A 22,339-nucleotide genomic window follows, 5' to 3' on the forward strand; every position below is an offset into this window, starting at 1 on the left:
ACTTTGGTAAACATTGATGAAATTTTAAATCGCTCTCTCACTCTCTCAAGTGTGCATTTCAGTTATGAGTTGAATTTAACCAGCCCAGCCTTAACATTATGAAGTGTGTCATTGATGAAAGGGTGCACATTCCTTTCAAAGCCAATTAAAGGTGCCTTAGCCCTCAGGGGTAGTGAGCAAAGGACTGACAGGTTACCACAGAGGAACTGAAAGATATAATCAGTGTCTTTCTTTTGAACAGTACTGAAAAGCACAACAATATCACACAATAAATCACAGTGAGCGGTACATCTGATACAGACTCTCAAGGACATACAAGTCATCTCCTCAGTAACAAAATACAACTAGGCTGCGTTCCACTTTAATTTTATGCCCTTCCCTCACTAACTTCCCTTCATCTGACTCGGATGTACGTCATTTGTTATGTTGCGCAAGTGTCCACTACTGGTGGAAGAAGTGCAGTGGTTTTAACTGGAACACCCTTAACCCTTGATCACTTGGAGCACGTTGAAGGCTGATTTCAATTTGTGGATTATTGATTTTAGCACCTGAAAAAACTACGTTTTTGGAGATTGATGCAACCACAGATTCAGTTATAATTTCAGAGGGTAGCCTAATGCATAAATCTCATATTTTTAATTTTTTTAATTATAATTCATTGTTAGAAATGATTAATCAAGCTTTACAAGAATGAAAATGATAACATAATAATTAACACATAGGCTATAACTGTGTGATAAACAGTTAGTTTAAGGTAGCTACAAGTATTATGCTGTTAAATCTCAATATATCTTTTCTAAACTGCTTAATTGACTAAACTTCACTTCCGCCATATATTAGAGTTTTGTGGGGATGGGGTTTATGAAGTGCGATCTGCTGTCACGTCAAAATTGAATTACATTGTGGGATATGGAGCTGCTTGAAGCGTACATCAGAGTAGGCTCGCTCCCTCTGTCAAAATCGAGGGGTTGAGGGTGTGTCAAGAGAAACTTCCCTCGCTCACTTAACGAAGTGGAACAGATATCCAAAATGGTGGTGGGTATTCCCCTGAGAGGAAGCGCTTAGGGGAGTTAGCGAGTGGATGTTAAACGTAAAGTGGAACACAGCCCTAGTGACATACCCTACAGTCTGCGGTCAGCTCCATCTTTATTTACTCATTGAAAAGCCATTAAAAGGCTTTTCTTGTAAGATTAGCTGACATATAACATACCCAAAAACATGTGTTTTAATTGGTCTGCACATATATAGCGCCTTTATTTAACTTTAGCATCTCATTCAACCATTCACATACACACACTCACACACACAAATGACGGCAGAGCTGCCATGCAAGGCGCTAGCCTGCCATTGGGAGCAACTTTGGGTTCAGTGTCTTGCCCAAGGACACTTCAGCATGTGGAGTCATGTGGGCTGGGAATCGAACCGCTAACCCTGCAATTAGAGGCCAACCCGCTCTACCACCTAAGCCACAGTGACCCTTTATTCAACATCAATTTTATTTATTTTTTTAAATGAAGTCAACACAATTTTCACAATTTTCGATAAAACGTTTGCCTTCACTTGTAATTTTAAGTGATCCTGTGGTGTGACAAATGAGCTTGAAAAAGTAAAATGATGATTCATATGATGTCACAAAACTGCTTGTCATCATATAATAATTATAGAAGAATTGGAAAAATTTCGTTTGAAATACGTGACAGTGTGCCACTGTCACATGTTTTTATTAGTATAAAATACATTTCATTTCTTTGCAAATGCTTTCCTAACACTATATGTTATGTTAGAATATAATGTCATTTTTGTATGTATTTAAATTTTTTGGTTAAATTGCATGTTGCTTTTCATTTCTTATAATGCTAAAGGTCTCCTTGAGTGCTGTGAAAGCAGGCCAAGCAATGAACCTTGATGAACCCCAGTGAGGAAAGTACAGGGTGAAGATAGTAAACCTTTCCAAATGATTGTAGAAGATGCACCTGATACAAACCTATTTTGTTAATGGTTCATTTAAGTCCCTTTCACATGACCCAGTGTATCCTATAGAACATTACACCACCTCTGACCTGTGTGAATGACACACACTTTATAAAACCATCATCTACATCTCTCCTGCACAAACAGACCTGCAGATGTCGTTATACTATCAGCACAGATTAAATCCTACTAGAGTCACAGAGCTATCTGCATATCCCAAGGGCCCATGGAGAGAGAGCTATACTTGACAGTACTGGGCCTGTCACCAGCATAGCCCTGATATCTCTTCCCCCTCACTAGACCTGTCATCACCAATCTTGTCCAGTTCTCACATGGAAATATCAGAGGGAAAAACCCAATGCATTCTCTAATAGCGATATGTGAACATGAAATGGGGCCTATTAATTGGCTGAACCCAACCTTAAATGTTGATTTGTATTCTTTTTAATGTTTAATGGTATGCAAATCTTCCCCAAGTTATTATTCTTGATGCAATGATGAACGAGTTACATCTTAATTTATGTATTTCTTCATCTTTTTTTATAATAGATAAACAGATAATTGGAAACAATGTGAAAAAATAAAGGATATATTCAGTTGCACTGCAAATGTGCCAATGCCAAGATAAAATACACTTACAGAATAATATTTTCATATTCTCTAAAAACAACCTTGCACAGTTTTGCTTATCATATTAATTTTGGTAAAATGTTATTATAAGGTTGTATTGAGTAACATAACATTAGTTATCTACATTAAGTTAACATGAACTAACAATGAACACATTTTACAGCACATTATCTTGGATAATGTTAATGGGGTTATGCCTTTTTTTAATAATTGTAATATTTTCCTTGAGGCTCATTTACAATCAGGGATAGATTACCGACCAGGCCAATGGGGCCAGTGCCTTGGGGCCCTTGACTACCAGGGGGCCCTTGACTGCCCGGGGATGCCCTGGGCTTTAAGGCTGCGCGATCTAGTTTGGTGATCCCCCCCGCTTGAAAACACTTTTGAGGATGAACACCCCCCCCCCCACTCAACAACTTCTGGGCACGAACAATGAAAGGTTGTAGGTTACAGTGAGTGAGACACTTACAATGGAAGTGAATGGGGACAATGTTTGGAGGGTTTAAAGGCAGAAATGTGAAGCTTATAATTTATTAAAGCACTTACATTAATTCTTCTGTAAAACATGTGTATTACTTGAGCTGTAAAGTTGTTTAAATCATAATTTTATGGTCGTTTTAGAGTTTACCGCATGACTGTTTTAATACCTACCTCTCAGATATGTCCTTCAAGGTAGCCTGGAGAGGTGAGGTATCCATGCCACATCAGCTACTTACTGGGGTACCTCAGGGATCAGTGCTTGGGCCACTGCTCTACTCTATATACAAAACATCACTGTGACCCATCATTCAGGCACATGGCTTCTCTTACCACTGCTATGCTGATGACATGCAACTCTACTTGTCTTTCCAGCCCGAAGACACCACAATGACTGCTCGAATCTCTGCCTGTTTGGCAGACATCTCTGCCTGGATGAAAGAACACCACCTGCAACTCAACCCAGCCAAGACCGAACTCCTTAAGATAAGACCCTTCCTCTCTGAAAATGCCACACAACTGCTTGTACAGTCAATTGTCATAACTAGACTGGACTACTGTAATGCTCTCATTGCAGGCCTCCCTGCATGTGTTATTAGACCCCTGCAAATGATCCAGACTGCAGCAGTACGTCTAGTCTTTAATGAACCAAAGAGAGCGCATGTTACACCACTCCTTGTCTCTCTCCACTGGCTGCTGGTTGATGCACGTATCAAATTCAAGGCTCTGATTCTAGCATACAGAACTGTCACTGGGTCTGCTCCAGCAAACCTAAAATAATTTATGCAGAGCTACATGCCCACTAGAAGTCTGCGGTCGGCTAAGGAACATCGCCTTGTTGTACCAAAACAAAGAGGCACCAAAACACTTTCCCGGACTTTCAGCTTCATCATACCACGTTGGTGGAATGACCTTCCCAACTCCATCCATGAAGCTGGCTTGCTCTCTGTCTTCAAAAAACAACTTAAAACACATCTTTTCTTAACCAGCCACAAAATATTTTTTACATATTTTTGCACTTTAATCTGTTTTGTATACTATTCTGATGCTAGTGAAACTTTGCAATATGGCATTTTTCATACCACTGTCTCCTTAAGATGATTCCTCTTTTGTAACTCGCTTTGGATAAAGACGTCTGCCAAATTAATAAATGTAAATGTAACCACTAGGCCACAGCTCCAATAGAAAAATTATGCAATATTGCAGTAATATTTTTTTATAATTCCAAAGAGTGTGAACCAAATGGTTTCCCTTAGTTTTTATTCCACCCATTTTGATAACCTGTTTAAACACCTGGGCATGTCTTTTGCTGCTGATACAATGCTCAACAGATTGTCTATTTAAAGCATCCAGCTACTAATTTGCAGGGGTGGTTTGCCTGTGATATTATTTTCCTTTTAGATTCTCACTACATTAATGAAATCCTGTCTCATATGATTTCATTTGGCCCATATATTAATGGCAGAGGAAGTAATAATTACATTCAAATATTAATTCGGGGCTGGAGACAGAACCATGAATCATTAGCACTTGCCAAGTCCAACACAAGGTCTTGTCCCTTTTCTTTTCCCGGTGTCTGACCAGATGAATTAAAATGACAAATAATTGCAATTCCCTTGCTGAGGGCATTTAAAAAAAAGAACACTATTGGTTGAGCTAAGAGGGTGAGTGATGAGAGCCATTTGTTATGTTGTGTTCTGAACATGCTTGAGCTTAATGAGAAAGAGGAGAGAGACAGATCAAGGGCGATATCTGGACTGTAGTAATCACCTGAAAATCACCATGGAAATGGAACAATGTAACTTGAATTTCGTTTGCTTGATAATTCTGATGATTAAAAGCATAGTTCATGCTAAAATGAGAATTCTCTGTCCCAATATGTATAAGTAATATTTACTTCGCACTTCGCAGGCAGTGCTGATCGTTTTGCTGTTAGTCAGGACGGGGGCATCAGAAGGGGGGTGGTGGCTTGAGGCAAATCTAGGGGGCCTCGCTTGGAATCAGCCAAGCTCTGTATACAGTACATACAAACTTGAGACTTAAGAATGACAATCCACTCCACAGCATTCCAAAAGACTTTTCAGTCACAACTCCTCTCTATAGTTTAAATCCCACAGTGGTACCCTAAACACATATGCTCGAGCTGAGTTTGTTCAACAAATACTCAGGACCTTTAAAGAGCTACCGCCCTAATTACTTTACTGTTTGCAGTGCCATGGGATAAATCTATAACTGGCCTACCCAACAAAGAACAGCAGCCAATTACTGATAAATATGTTTTCAGTATTACACAGTAAACAAGCCTGAAGTGAGTATCTAATTGCATGGGTGGACAGGACCTTCACTGGTCCACTTAATTTAACAGAAAATAAACATTATGACCATATGATGTCTACCAGACACTCAACGCTAATCATTTTGCCCAGTTTGGTATGAAAGCATGAAATATGCGCATGAACCATTGCTTAGCTAACTTAGAGCTTGCTTATTTTGTTAACATTGTCCTCATTACTACAGACCATAATCAAAATTGGAGTCCATAGCTTTGTCCTATATGAAAAAAAATCAAGAGTTGCCGCAAACTTGCTGCAAACATTTTCCACTCATTATTTTCACATGCAAATGAGCTTTGTGGCAAACTCTTCATTGTCGCCAAAGGTTTGCTAGTTTCACCACTACCGCTGTTGAGCTGCAAACTTCTGGCAAATATTTGCGGCAAATAGCAAGCTCATTTACATGTGAAAATAATGAGTGACAAATTTGCGGCAAGTTAACAGCAAGTTTGCAGTAAGGGAATGTGCACTTAAACTATGCATTCACATGCAAATGAGTTTTGCTGCAAATTTCTTTCAAACATTTGCATCGAACCACAAGCTCATTTGCATGTGAAAATAACAAGTGGCAAATTTTTGACAAATTTTTGGCAAGTTTCCAGCTAGTTTGCCAGAACTCTATATTTTTGTAAGAGCAAGGAACACCGCCCCTTTTGCTACATAGGGAGGGCTGTGACCGCTCAGCAGGGACAGATTATGACTTGCAAAGGCCCTGGGGCCAATAATCTCCAAATGCCCCCCTCCACCCACTTTTGGTCATTATTTATGTTGTTCATGCCCAAAAGGGTTGTCAAGCTGGGGGGGATCACCAAACTAGATCGCACAGCCTTAAAGCCCAGGGCAACCCGGGCATTCAAGGGCCCCTGGGCACTGACCCCCATTGGCCCAGTCGGTAATCCGACCCTGCCGCTGAGTGCATGAAGTGTACAACATTCCACATTCATTTATTTCGGTTGAAGAAATACATCATGAGGGTACTCGCAGCACTCTTCTCTTTCATTGAATTTTCAGTGTGAACATGTAATGGTAGCTTTCTGGTATGTAATAGCTGTGCAGTGTGTGAACCTCACTCTACTGGCCTTAAGAGATGCACCAGCGACCAAGGCTAGTGACATTTATAGCCACCTTGCTAGCGCATCTGCCTCCCATGCCATAGATCGCCGGTCCAAACCCCACTCAGGTAGGACCAGTGTCACTGTTGCCATGACCTGGATGGGAATGAGGTTTAGGGGAGTGAGTGTAATGGTAGCCAGCTGGTATATGAGAGTTATGCAGTGTGTAAACCTCACTCCCCTGCCCTTAAGAGATGCACTAGCGACTGAGGCTAGAGGGCATTCCTTTTCTAGCCCCCTTTCTAGCGTGTCCGCTTCCCATGCCGGGGGTCGCTGGTTCGAATCCCGCTGGGCATGGGTCAAGTAAGATCAGTGACAAACGCACTGCTCACACTACAATATGCTGTAAAGTTGTGCACAAATATATGGTTTGGGTCACAGCTCATTTCTTTTGGTCCATGTTTCTTAGCTATTGATATACTAGTGTACTCTTAAAAGTTTAAAAAATAAGCATTTAGCAAATATACACTTTTACCTTTTCTCTTCAGGGAAAACAGACCAAAAATACTGATGACTCATCTTTACAAATTTTTGTCCAATAAAATGCTCTCTAAAATGAAAATGCTCCATGTCACCTGCCTTTGACTAGCAATAGCAAGAAATAAATCATGGTTCATGTCTGTGACATAAACTTAAGGCTATTTGCAATTTTATAAAAAGATTGAGCCCTTCAATACCGTATGTACTACCACCCCAACTTTCTGTTTCAACAGGAATGCTTCCAAAAATCCAGTGTTGACACAAGAATTGCAGCAAACTCTTTATTGTTGCCAAAGGTTTGCTGCAGGTTCACCACTACTGGCGAAGAGCTGCAAACCTCTGGCAAACATTTGCGATTATTAGCAAGCTCATTTGCAATTGAAAATGATGAGTGGTGAATTTGCTGCAAGTTTGCCAGAACTTTTGTAAGGAAAATACATAAACAGGGGAATAACGCTCTTTTTGTCAACCCAATTCTTGCTAACTTTATTAATTGTTGCCAAAATAATTGTGAATGGAATGATTTCATGGACAGTGTCTTTGTTTTTTAATAAATTTGATTGGAAAAAAGTAAGAGGAAGTTCAACACATCTTTCTTTCTACCCAGGCCATCCCCATGTCATTTCTACATCTCTCTTTCCATCCATCACAGTGGATTGTAGTGTTGATTATCCTTCTATTGCCAGAGTGAGTGCATCCCTGCAAGGTCAGTGGTTTGGTTGTGTGTATGTGTGCATACAGGGGATGCTGTTATATTTGTTTTTGGTGCAAGGCCATGACTCCAGAAGAATGCATTGTTATTTTTATGATGTAATAATCTTAAATACAGTGGCCCAAGTAGTATTTGAACACTTAAGCCGCACTTAAATATGTTTAACTGTCATTGCATTAGATAACAAAATATAAATCAAAGCAAGGTGCACCTGAAACAAATGATGCTAGAAATGTTCTCAGAACAATCAGAGTGTGATTCTAAGGTTACATATACCCTCTAAAATTACATTTTTAATCCACTGATGATTAGGTTTTGGGTTGAGATTTGGGTTAGGACATATGGTTAATAAAATATGCATTCCTGTTATCTGTATTACATAATTTACAACTAAAGCAACTCAACTTTCTACTCGCTTTTTGTGCCACTGTTGACATTTTATCTGGAAACTCGAGTTCACGTGTGCCCATAATGTCTGAATTACAGAAAGTTTGCAACTTAATTATCCAAATACTCTTAGGGCCACTGTATGTCTGTATATAAGACTCTAATGCCCTTTAGAATACTCTCTTTAAGTGCTCTTCGCTCAAGAGTATGGCACTGTGACACTCATTTTTAAGTGTAACTTGCCCCTTGTCTGTAGTGGAAAGAAATAGAGAACAGACCCTATTCCTTTGCAGCGCTTTGTAAACACCCCCTCACCAAAAACAAACCCCATATCTGATTGTAGTGATGTATTATGTCATAAGAAATTGATGCCAAAGATCGCTTTTAAAATGTGGTCATATGACAAAGCCATCAGCCATGCCCTTCAAATAACCCCATTACCCATTCAATTTCTCCAGCTCTCTTTCTCTCCAGTCTTTCTCACTCTAAATCTAAGGTGAGTTATGAAGTCACTCTCGCCATACCCCAAGCCCTATAGACATAAGACGGTGCAGACATTGTATCAATGCTTTAAATACAGGTTGGAAAAATAGACAGGAGGAACTGAGAGAGATGAAATAAAGAGTAAAAAAATGGTCATTTTTCAGTCCTGACTGGGAGAAGAGGGGCAGTTAGATTTATGGGACCCCTGTTAAGACCACGCAGAAAATGGAAGTGAGGGAGAGATGGGGAGAGAGATGAACGCTTGACATTTATTGGTGCAAGGGGAGATGGGCCAAGCTGTCAGGAATTGGGAGGCTCCACAGCCCAGTTTGAAGGTTGTGTGAAGTCCCACTCATTAAGAGACAGACCCACTGACAGGAAGCTAATCCTCAGTGGACAGCCCCCTTTCTCAGACAGAGAAAAAGTATTGTCTTTCATTGGTGGCAGGAGAAAGAAAAGGAACGATATAGAGGGAGGTTTATTAAGAAATAAAGGCAAGAAGTTTTCAGGCATGCCATTAGATGTTCACCCAGTCAGATGTAGAGCTGTAGCCATTGATCAGAATGGACACTTGGTGAAGGAAAACTTTAAAATCTGATTATTTAAAAAATTAAAAGATATTGTCTAGCCAGAATATTCACACAGTAATCCTGTGTCTTTGTCATTTAAGTAGTGATTGTTGCCAAGACAACCATCACTATTGCTAGTTCTCAAGGCCACATCCACACTAATATGCTTTCATTTCAAAGCGCATTAATGTTGCTACATTAAGGCCTCTCATCCACACAAGAACAACATGCTCCTTCACCGAAAACAGAGACTTTTGAAAAGGCCCACCATAACTGCATACTTTGGAAAACAATGATGTTTGGAAACTCGAAACAGATTAATATGGACGGGGTCTTCGTGTTAACCGAAGTAAACTTTGGCACATAACTTGTCCCACACCGTTGATGACATAAATTTGACAAGAACTCTTGTGGCTTGTTGAGGAGAGATGTGCTAGTCCTTATCAAAATTATTAAAACAGTTATTCCTGCCTGGTGGTAGATAACCACTTGACTTGACTAAAACAGGGCAAAAAGATCCCATAGGGGCTGTTCACACCAAGTCCTTGTGTGTTGACAAGTTTGCACCATGTAGAGTTTCATGCCTGAACTTAGTCATTAAAACTCACATCCTGGCTAAAATATTCATGTGCACCTACACAACACAAGGAATGATAAAGCTTCAATTATTCAATAGCAATAAGTCAAAATACCACTGGTCATGACCTTTAATTGGTGGATGGACACAGTAGCTTGTCACCCCTTATTACTTTCTCACAAACAAAAAGAAAGATACACATCTTCAAATAATCAAATATTACTTAATAAATACAAAGGGAATTCCTGTGACAAAAGCTAAATCAACCTTTTGGCAACAAAAGCAGACAATTCAACTGCAATTTCCAAATCTAAATCATTGCCATGAACTCAAACAAACAAAGGACCAATTCAGTGGTTAGAGAGAAATATTGACATGGACAGATGATATAAAAATGACACAGAATAGCTCTCAGTGCATCCAGCTGGACAGAGACTGAGGAAACGGTGACCTTTAGGAACAGCTGGAAGAGTTTTTTGTAAGGTCAGTGATGACAGATTTGATTTTGCCAGTCGTTACAACAAATTTCAAATCAGAAGGATGGACAAACTTTCATGAGTTATCTTGATTTTAGAGTATTGCTCAAGAAACTGGCAAGCAGCAAGACATTATGAGTAGCAGGACATATTGAAGACAGTAGAAAGGTTCTGATCTCAACATCCATGTCTCTGTTGTTTCAAAAATTACCAACTAATTTTATTACAGTTTGGCAAAGGACAGAATATGTTGAGCTATAATGAGCAAGATGCATGTATACATTGAAGAAAAGATTAACTGTGAAGTAAAAAAAATTCGGAGCTCTCTAAAACCACTGTTGCACCAACAGATCTGGGTGGCTTTGTCCCGGTTCAGCAGACATTTAGAGTGTGGGGAGGAGAAACAATCGGCCATTGATTTAAGGTAGGCAGACTCTATGCACTGCTATTCCGATGCGGTGTAACCGAGACGATTTGTCACCAAAAAGGTCATAAATCACAAAGTTCCAGGAGAGCCTGGGCAGTTCAGCTCATTCACCTAGAAGAGCTGTTAACCCACTAGGACAAGCATAGATCCAGTCTCAGGATAAAAATTTGGTGTTAGCATTATAAAATCCATGCGAATTGTCTGAGTGTGTCTGTGCACATTGCGTAACATAAATCGCAACACAAGTACGACATGTTCCTGTGTTGTTCCTGGAACCTCATAACTATTTACCAATCACTTCCCTCTGTTTTTAGGGGTGGGGTTATCTAGAGAAGTTTCAATGGCTATGATTGGTTTTTCATCAACAAATCATAATGATATTTCTGTTTAAGAAACTTCTCTAGATAATGTACATTTGTAAAGAATTATGGCTAGTTCTTCTTTCCCTCCAACTGATATCCCACCATACCTACCGTGTAAATGTCTACCTACATCTTATTTCATACTAGATGTCGACCGATTGCGGATTGTGCAGATACCGAAAACTAAAGTGGTGGAAAAGGACGATAACCAAAAAAATCGACCAATAGTTATTAAAATCGATATATAGAATGTTAAGAAAAAGTCTTTCCTTACTATGATGGGCACATCCTACATAGGCTAAAACGTCCAAAAATGAATAAAATCACAGATGAAGTTGACTGTGCTACCAAAATCCCAATAACAACCAGAAAAAAATTAAGATTTGGTGCACAATGCAGGACTTTTAACTATAAACAAGCGCATAATACACTTATTTTGAGATAGTGGAAACTTGTCTACATATTTAAGTATTTACCAAATTAAGCTTTTAACATATATCACTAGATGAGTATTTTTTATTATTATTCACAAGACAAGAGGTTGGAGACACAATGCGTGTGATGACGGCGCGTTTCCATATAGTCGCATTTTTCTTTGCTCTCGTTTCAATTTTGAACACTTGATTTATGTAATCAAAATAACAAATTATGCTTTGAAGTGGGGATAAAAATATGAATGAGTACAGACAATGGTGAAAGGCTGTAGAATAAAAATAAAATAAATATCAGCAACTTTATTTTATTTTAGTTCTAAAAAGCAACTAGATTAACTAGATTAGATCGGTAAAACAGATAAATCGGTCTACCTCTAGTACATATCTTACTTAAATAAATCCTGTTGCTAGTGATGTTTGCTAAGGTAAGCATCACTATTTATTTTGCTCATATTTACTGTAGGGGTTAATGATTGTTTTAAACCCCTGACTCTAACTATTAAACTTTGGTTCATTACTCGCCTTGTAGTGATCAGACTTATTATTTGATCGGAATTATGACTTGCACCAGTAAGCAACCACTTAAAATATCCCAACAATGGCCTAGTAACTGCCCAGAACACCAAAGTAATCGCATCACCCTAGCATCATAGAGGCAAGATTTATAATGACAAGCAGCATTTACATTTTCTTCAGAAAATGTAAAATCTAGTATTGTTGTTGGTGCTTGTTTCTTTTCTGTTATTCATGTCTGACATAATCTGTGTTAGAATAGACACGTTAGCATTGACAAGTGTTGTAGGTAACAAGAACTACACAAAACCTATATGAAACCTGTGTTTCACACACATTTTGATCTCAATAGTATAATGCATTTATTCTGGCCTCTTTATCTCTCTGAAATCCCTAATTCCTCCAAGAGACAGGAAGAGATGTCCACACACCACATAGTTAGTCCTATGAGCTTTTATGTATGACTTTCTAATGCCAGACTCCTAAAAGAGCATGGGCCCAAAGCTCTCTGCTCTTTGTATGAAGGTGGAAGTCCTGAGAATAGAGAACTGAATAAAATCATCTACTATCTCTCCATCTTTTTCAACTGCGCCGAGTCTGGGCATGAGCTAAAGGCCACCGATAGAAACTAGACCCCAATATGAAGGGGATGTATCAGTGACTCTTTAGAAGCCCTGGTTCCATTCAGCTACAAGTGAGATATCTGCACTCAGTGACTGCGTGTGGCAGACAGACAGAGTGGGACTAAACTTTGAGTACAAAAAGGGGCTGGAGGTTATCACATGGACCAATCTGTGACTGCTTTGATTTGGCTGTGTAAGGAAGAGTAGTGGGCTTGCGAAAGGCAGAGCAGGGACCTTCTATGCTGATGAATGGAGCTGGAAAGCTGAAGAGTGAATGCGTTTGTGTTGGTGTCTTTATGAAAGCAAGACAACATGTACCTGGGAGGATACCGAACGACAGCATCGTAAATCACACTGAGACATGTTCCCCTCCCAACTGGTATGTGTCTACAAATCTATTGTTTTGTCTCCTTGCATTTTCTGAGTATCAGTCTAGCTTTAGAGTGATTAGCATTGACAAGTGTTGTCGGTAACAAAAACTACACAAAACCTATATGAAAACACTGTCTTTAACTGAAATAATCAAGTAATTGAAAAAGGTACACTAACGCCTCCAAAACTAAAATTAAATAACAATGACAACAAATTAATTTTATAGAAAGATACACAATACATTATAACATTTTAAACCTTTACAATTTGCTTTCATGACGCATGAAAATGAGATAGATAGGCCTAATGATAACTATGGAGAGCCAAATCTCTCTAAATTAAATCATGAAATAAATATTTAAATATATATATATATTTTTTTAATAATAAATAATAAAAAAATGTTTCAAACGTGGGCCTGGGTATCTCAGCAAGTTAAGACGCTGACTACCACACCTGGAATTGCAAGTTCGAATCCAGGGCATTCTGAGAGACTCCAGTCACCAATTGGCCCGGTTGCTAGGGTGGGTAGAGTCACGTTTGGTTAACCTTTTCCTGGTCGCTATAATGTGGCTCTCGCTCTCTGTGGGGCAATTTGTGAGTTGTTCGTGTATGCCATGGAGAATAGCGTGAGCCTCCACATGCGCTAGGTCTCCGCGGTAACTCGCTCAACAAGCCACGTGATAAGGTGCATGGATTGACTATCTCAGACATGGAGACAACTGAGATTCATCCTCCACCACCAGACACTTCAGATTTTACATGTTTTTGCATCAATCTGCACTGTTTTGGAATTGTTTTTCTACTTAAACGTGAGCTCGACAAATGTCTTTGATGTCCTTTGCAATACAGCTGATTTTTCAGCATCTCGTGATACATTTCATGTTAAAATAACTAACTTTTTGTGCTGATGGGGGCATGGTTATTCGTCTGTCTGCAGGAGAGTGAAAGAACGGTAAGTATCGTCACCTGGGTTGTCATTATCTCCAACTCCTGTTTCTTGATGTAGTGAGACATAAAAAGGTGCACAAGGCTTCAGATTGACAGAGATAGACCAGAGAGAGAAACTGCACCTTTGTGTACTCAATAGAAGCCTTTACTCGTTTGTTGGTTTGACTTCTTGGCCACTGAGTACCTTTTTGACACGATGCTGAAGAGTAATGAAAATCGTCACGATGACAGTTCTCTGCCACCTGACTCCTTCATTATCCAGACAACAAACCTTCTACAGTGGTGCCGAAACCCTGGAAGTCTTGGAGGACAACGTCGTCATGGAGTCTTCACCACTGGGCAAAGTCATCAAGTCTCTCACCAGCACCCAGCAAAAACAACATCGGGCCCTCATGGAGTTACGCATGGAGCAGTGTTTCCAACTCATGCTCCAGGCTCAAGCGGAGGACCGACAGGTGTCCCAGAGTTTGATGGACCAAGAGGGGGCTGCAGCTAAGACCACGGAGCCCACATTGCTGGTAACCCTCGTCAAAATGGGCCCCAGGCCTTCCTCAACCTCTTTGAAAAGACCGTTTAAGAGTGGAAGTGGCCTTCCAATGAGTAGGCGGCCGGCCTGTTACCGCTACTCTCTGGGGAATCACAGCTAGCGGACCAGCAACTTCCTGCTTCCAGCCTCCTCGAGTATAAAGACCTGAAGAGGGCCATCATGCAACGGGATGGCCATATTCTCGAACAGAGCAGCCAGTGTTTCGGAAAACACAGCTACACATTTGCTTTTGCACAACAGCTCCAGGATGTCTGCTGGAAATGGTTGCTGGCTGAGGGATCCCACGGCAACTTGGAGATCATCAATCTGGTAACACTGGAGCAGTTCATCTCCCAGCTTCCACGAGGCAGGTGCATCCCCAGGTTAACTAAACCACAGTGATCAAGACCTGTCTGAGGCCCAACACCAAAAAGGAGCTGAGACCATTTTTGGGGCTGGCTGGCTACTCCCAAAGTTTGTGCCTAGTTACTCTGATGTCACCAGCCCGCTAACTGATCTTACTTGAAAGGGGGCCACCGATCCGGTCCAGTGGACGGAGTCATGCCAACAGGCTTTCCTAAAAATAAAATCTGTGCATTGTGGGGGGGTTACATGCTCCTAATTTCTCTCGCCCCTTTATTTTGCAAACGGATACATCTGACAGAGGGCTGGGGGCAGTGTTCTCGAAGTGGAGGGGTAGGTGCAACCGGTGCAGTACATTAGTCTTTAGCTCTTGCTGAGAGAGACTAAGTACAGCACCATGGAGAAGGAATGTCTGGCGATTAAGTGGGCTGTCCTCACTCTCTGCTACTACCTGCTGGAGTGGGTCTTCACCCTCTGTTCAGATCATGCCCCACTCCAGTGGCTCCACTGCACGAAGGATACCAATGCGCGGATCACCCATTGGTCACCCACTTCTGCCGTTCAAATTTGAGGTGATCTGCAGACCAGGAACGCAGATGGTTGTGGCTGACTTTCTCTCTAGAAATTGGGGGTGGGGGTGAAGGGGTGGCAGACCAGATGTTGCCCTGGCCTGAGTCGGGTGGTTGGGATATGTGGTGATGGGGGCATGGTCGTGTGTTTGTCTGTGGGAGAGAGAAAGCTGTAAGGCTCGTCACCTTGTTGTCATTATCTCTAACACCTGTTTCTTGCTGTAGTCATGGCGGAGGGAGACATAAAAAGGCACACAAGGCGTCAAAGTGACAGAGAGAGACCAAAGAGAGAGACTGTACCTCTGTGTGCTCAATAGAAGCCTTTGTTTGTTTGTGTGTGTGCCTACTTCATTACCCAGACAACAAACCTTCTTCACTTTTTAAAACACAACTCGAATCACCTGCATGCCATGCTGTTCCTTGTGCTGTATGTTCCTTTTTTAACACAGGAAAGCATTCTGTTTGAACTCTCCCTTAGTGAGTCAAATTTAGAAAATAAAAAGCGCAACTCTTCTGCATAAATAAAATCCAGTGCTAATATTAGGTTAAAAATAGATGCAAAGCTAGTGAAATCCAATGGAATATGGAACACATTTACAGATTGATTTAGTTATTTAACGATGAATTGAATAGTTTCAAATTATTTAAATATTATTTAAATATTTAGCCATTTTATGAATTATTTAATTTTTAGATATTTTCTCATCCATAATTTTAAACGGGCCTGAGAAATTCAACCCCGTTAAACATGTTTTTATGGAATTAGTTAACATGTTTTATTTGGCAGATCTAAAATACTAAAATTAAAATAAAAACGATATACAATGAAACTAGAAATCATGCACAAAAAAGTTAAACTAGCAGTGATACAGTGAAAAGCCATCATCAACAATTAATTTAGTTACTTCTGTAAAAGATACTTCTCTAAATACATTTGCAAAGAATTATGGCTAATTCTTCTTTCCCTCCCACTGAAATCCTGCCTTTCCTACCATGTAAATGTCCAGTTGTCACCTATGTCTTCATTTCATCTCCTTAAAGGGAAAGGCCTGTCCTATCAGCAAGGGATAGAAACACTCTATCCATCTCCACATAAAGATTTAGTACTTCATAAACAGACAATTCATTCTCCGCACCTTTGTAGCAGGTGCCTTTTTCGCATAGACAATTCGGACTGAAAAGACGTTGTACTGTTTCTCACTTTCCTTGTCGCCAAGGTTTATAGGGACCATAAAACAGACTCTACGTGACACAAATGGGATGTGCCGTGTCAAAACACACTTTCTTGGTTTTGATTGCTCAAAGAATCTCATGATGGTTTGGTTGTGAAAAAACACCCCATCTCTATGACTGTTGTTAGATATTTGTTGTTTTGAAACCTGTGTTTCCTTTTTCTGGACTTAAGAATCATTTGTTGTATGGCCAACCATACTGTTATTTGCAAAGTGATTTACGTAGTTCAATCTCCCATAGGAGCAATGCAGTTAACACTGAGCAGAGCTGAGCATGACTCAGGGTGATTATTGATATATAGCATGTTAATGAATGCATCTTGTTGGGCCTGTAGTGGCCTGTTGTTTGAAAAGAAGACAAGAGACAAGATGAGAGAAGATGATATGAAACAATAGAAGAGCAGAACAGAGGTGACAACAGGAGAGCAGACAAGAGGTGATGGCATGAGATCATAAGAGATGAAAGTTGAGCACAGATGAGAAAAGATAAAGGGAGAACAGACAAGAAAACATGAGGACAACATGAGAACAGAGCAGAAATTAGATGAGGAAAAAAGAGGAGATGAGATGAGATGAGATAAGAGTAGAGCACAGATGAGACAATGACAGCAGAGTTGCACAAAGGAGATGAGATGAGACAACAAGAGACAAGAGTAGAGCAGAGACGAGGAGAATAGAGCACAGGAGATAAGTCAAGATGAGAGGAGACAAGATGAGTTGAGAGCACAGATCAGACAAGATTAAAGAAAAGCTGGAGAAAATAGGAGATTTTATGAGATGACATGAGACAAGACCACATGAGAGTAGAGCAAATAATGAGATGAGAGGAGAGTGGTGGGAAGGATGTGAGACAAGGGGAGATAAGATGAGAGCACAGATGAGACAATGAAGGCAGAGCTGAACATAGGAGAGGAAATGAGTCAACAAAAGACAAGGAAACATGAGATGAGAATAGAACAGAGGAAATAATGAGAGAAAACAAAATACGATGAAGGAAAATGGAATATAATGAGGGCACAGTTGAGAGAAAATGAAAGCAGAGCAGAACAAAAGAGATGAGATGAGACAAAATAAGATGAGAATAGAATAGAGTAGAGCAGAGACAAGATGAGAATAATGAGACAAGGAGATGAGACAACGTGAGACAAGACAATATGACATGAGAGAAGACAGAGACAAGACGAGAGTTGAATGAGTTGAAAATGAGACTCGAATAGAGCAGAGGAGTGGGGACGAAATGAGGGCACATATTACATGAGACAAAAGCAGAGCAGAACAGAGGAGATAAAATGAGACAACATGAGATGAGAGTAAAGCAGAGATGATATGAAAGGAGAATAGAGGAGATGGGACAAGAGGAGACAAGATGAGATGACTGCACAGATGAGACAAGACAAAAGCAGAGCAGAACAAAAGAGATTAGATGAGATGAGACAACATGAGAGGAGAGTAGGACACAGACGAGATGAGAGGATAATAGAGGAATGGAGAGGAGAGGAACTAGTTAGTGATTAGATAGTGTGCACAGGAAGAATTGACTTTGGAGTACAGTGTTGTTCTTGGAGAGGATACCCAACGTTCACATCCATCTTCAGTGTCTGTGACTCAGACTTTTAATTAACAACTTTAGAATCTGCTTTGTCTTCTAAAAAGAGATGAAGTCTAATTGTGCTCCAAATTAAACAGCCTAATGAAAACATGCCTTCGGCTCATTCATCAAAAGCAGCCAGTGCACCGAACAACATTCAGCCCCCCAGTGGGGAAGACATGCCAAAACACCAGAACACTCATGGGAAGAATAGAAACGATTTCTAATGAGAATTTGAACTTTGTTTTCCTTAATGAAGGCTTGTTGGTTTCCCTGTTAGTGGAAGCGTCATTACTAACAGACGATTTCAACTTACCACTTTTACTGCAGATGAACACTACCTGTCCCTACTGTAAAAAATCCACAGCTTAAATAACCTTTGGTTTGCTGGTCATTTTCTTGTTTTAAGCATAAACCTCACTAAAGTTTGTTAGATTTCTCTGATAACAAGACTTGTTCATATCTTGTTGATATTATATGTCGATATTTTCCCTGAAAACGAGACAAAAAACCGAATTGAAATAATTTTTTGCAGTCTAACAGGGGGTTTAAACGTGAAAGTGTTAACTCTGAATTTACGGCAATGGGGGCAGGATACAAGAATACAGCTGGAAAACGGAAAATTCCAACACAATGTTCTCTAGCTGTTTTGTGACACAGTCAGAGAGAGTTTGGCTCCTACGGGTCTTGAACAGAGAGAGGGGGGGAGGTGGCTGTGGTGGGGAGAACTTTGCAGATTGAGGGAGGATGGGGCAGGACAGATTTGATAGCTGTCACAGTCGTGATGGCGGCTGACAGTTGGGACTGATGACTCCTGATGGAGCGTCCAGGAGAAAGTAGTTTAAGGACGCCCCTGGAGATGACGGAGCTCTCTCTAATGGGGCCTGCCAATCCGATTACTCTTTATTGTGTGTATGAAGCCTGGTGTGTAATTCAGTTTGAGGAGAACAGAGGGGCACCGCAAGCCTGGGAAAGTTCACGCTCTGCAATTTGCAGACACATTTCAGGCCAGGAGGAAATATTACAGAGGATGTAGACTTCACCTGGTAGGGCATGAACACTGAGCATGTGGAGAAAGGATTATATGATACTAGCTACATTGAATTTTAAATTCCTATTTTAGTATAGATTTTCTTAACTTCTTTGTCTATGCTAAATCATGAAATAGTGGCAAATTAAAGGAATAGTTCAAGGAAAAATAAAACTTCTGTCATCTTTTACACACACTTTTTTGTTCTATAACCATATGATTTTCTTTTATCAGTGGAATACAAAAGAAGCTATTATGCAGAATGTCCTGGCTACTAATTTTCCAAAAACTTTAAGTGAATGGGAACAGGGGCTGTTGCTCCCAAAATGACAAAAAAGCACTATGAAGTATTCATATAACATTTCATGTCAATTACATACAATACCCTTACTCTTCTTACATACATATCAATATGCTGAAAACTATAAAAAATCTGTTTATTTAAAAAATCTGATGACTCAAGAAAAACATGTTTACATGAGATTTGAAATCATTGAATTGAGAACAGTCATGCATACCACATTGCATGCTAAACACTGGATGAAGTGTTAAGAATGTTGATAAAAGTGTTTACATGCAACGCAAAATTGTGATAATGGGCAAAAGTCTAAGTGTGCCGATCGTTTTTTGCTCACAATGTTTATGACATTTTCCAGATAAAGAAAAACAAGGCATTTGCATGACCTTACATGATGTCGGCTTATTAAGCATAATTGCATGTAAGATTGTGTATGTCAATGTATGTAAATTCATAAACATCCACAAAGAGGAAAAAAATATATTTTAACATTTATTTTAAAACACATTAGAAACACACACACCCACCCACACCCACACACACCTACAAATATACAGTATATACAATGGCTCATAATGTATGCAACTCTGTCTTACTTCCTGTGAGTAGACTATGGTCTGTTTAATACACATTAAACAATACACATTATCTAACAAATGAGTGGTAGGATTCAGGATACAGCATGCACCTTAGTTGCAACTCCACAGTTTCTGACATTATAGACAATGGACTTTATTTGTCCAATTACTTCCTGTTAATTGATCAATCTTGACCATGTAGATTTGGGTGTAAACATCAAACTCCATTTGACTGTACCATAGACCTCATTATCCTGGTCTCACAGGGTCATGATGAGGTTAGTAATCCACAATAGTTGTCATAGTAGTCTCTCATTTGATCCATTTTACCTTAAGACTCTTCCTCACAGTTTTCAGGTAGTTTGAATCTGGATAACCAAAGCTGTGGGTGGGAGAGAAAATGCTATCCATATTATTTATATCCAAAATAAATATCCATGTAATAGTCCACAACTGGTACCTTATTTAACTTCAACATTTAAAAAACAAAAAAAAGGTGAAGCTGTAGTGCATGTTGTAGGGGTATTTATTATCTGAGATTATTTCTTTATGTAATTAAAAGTATTATGTACCTCCCAGATCCCTCACCTTCCAATGGCTTGAGGGGAATGTCTGCAGGTGTCACACAGTATTCTCCGCTACTACTGGCTGCCACAGTGAACAGCAGCTTTTATTGGAAGACCACCTCCAGTTGCTGGAGAATCTTCATCGCCATACTGTTCTGAGGCAGGTAGGCCATGGTCTCCATTCCCATGTAGCTGTGCACTGGGTGAGAATCACACTCAAATCACACTTAATTACAAAATTCTCAATTTTCCTATTTAGCCTATGTCATGTTAATAATTTAGGTTTTTGATGGGCCGCAATTGTAATGGAATTCAAAGGGAATGTTCACCCCAAAAATTTAAATTTACTCACTCTTATGTCATTCAAAAATGTATGACTTTGTTTTTTATATCTGGAATATTTCAAAGAATGTTTTTTCCATCCAATGAAAGTGAATGGTGACTGAGTAGATGCTTACTGAGTGCCATTCCCTCACTAACTTCCCTCCGTCTCATGGACTCGGATGTACGTCCTTGTTTACTTTGTGAATGTCCACTACTGGCAGAACCCATGCAGTGGGTTCTGCCAGTGGTGGTGGTGTAGTGGGCTAAAGCACATAACTGTTAACCAGAAGGTCACTGGTTCGATCCCCACATCCACCACCATTGTGTCCTTGAGCAAGGCACTTAACTCCAGGTTGCTCCGGGGGGATTGTCCCTGTAATAAGTGCACTGTAAGTTGCTTTGGATAAAAGCGTCTGCCAAAGGCATAAATGCCAATGCATAAATGTGGGTTTAACTGGAACACACTTGATCACTTGGAGCATGTTCTAGGCTGATGTCAATTTGTGGAATTACAGTATTATGTGATTTTAGCACCTGAGAAAACAACGTTTTCGGAGATTGAAGTTTAGTTTTAATTTAAGAGGCTGTATAAATCTAATTTGTTTAAAAACAAAAATTCTTTAGAATTAATTGTTAGAAATGATTAATCAAGCTTTACAAATACGAAAATAATAACATAATGTAAGGTATGGCGGAGGATCAGTGGCCTTAACAGATTCACGAACAAACAAGAACTTACTGTTAAAAACTCCCCTAATTACTGAAATAGCGCCAACCAGTCTCCACAAGCACAATAAATGTATTGACAAAGAGACAATGAACTATTGACAGAGAACCGCATGTGACATCCGCATGCTCACCACGTGCTTATCGTGTGGATAGGAAGGGGGAAACTTTGAACGTAACAATGTGTGTGTGTGTGTGTTTTTCAGTTAAACACAGAACTGCATATTGCTAATGAAATACGTGTAATCCCTGTATGTTGTGTATTTCTGAGGTATATCAAACTCGTTAGAACTGTTTCGTTGTGTGTTTTAAACTCTGAGGCCTCATATTTAATAGCCTCAGTGTATATTCCCTTTCCAAATATACTTTTCTTGGTATCAAATTAAACCTTACAATTTGGCCTAGCTAAATTCGAATATAAGAATGATATTACGTTATGTTTTGCCATCTTTTGAGTCATTCAGCCCAAAATCTCTTACCGTCATAAACCCAGCCAGAAACATGCAAATGAGCCGTGACGGAACAAAGGAATCATTCTCCTGTCCCAATGGAAGGAGAATTTTACGACCTCCAAAGGAATGTTCAGAGAAGTGCTGACCCTCACTTCATTCTCTTACTGAGAAAGAGAAATGAACCCTGTTAATCCTATA

At 39.8% G+C, this 22,339-nt stretch overlaps 1 protein-coding gene across 1 annotated transcript in view; it reads left to right on the forward strand.

The window, feature by feature from the left end:
- Positions 1 to 21,347, forward strand: part of LOC127634840 (copine-3-like) — a 320,664-nt gene extending 299,317 nt beyond the window's left edge. Inside the window, exon 17 of the transcript XR_007969417.1 lies at positions 21,254 to 21,347. The gene's annotated coding sequence lies outside the window, so the exon portion shown is untranslated. The remainder of the gene's footprint in view (positions 1 to 21,253) is intronic.
- Positions 21,348 to 22,339: the final 992 nt, after the last annotated feature.

The sequence above is a fragment of the Xyrauchen texanus genome, chromosome 42 (assembly GCF_025860055.1).
Source record: "Xyrauchen texanus isolate HMW12.3.18 chromosome 42, RBS_HiC_50CHRs, whole genome shotgun sequence".
Classification (NCBI taxonomy): domain Eukaryota; kingdom Metazoa; phylum Chordata; class Actinopteri; order Cypriniformes; family Catostomidae; genus Xyrauchen; species Xyrauchen texanus.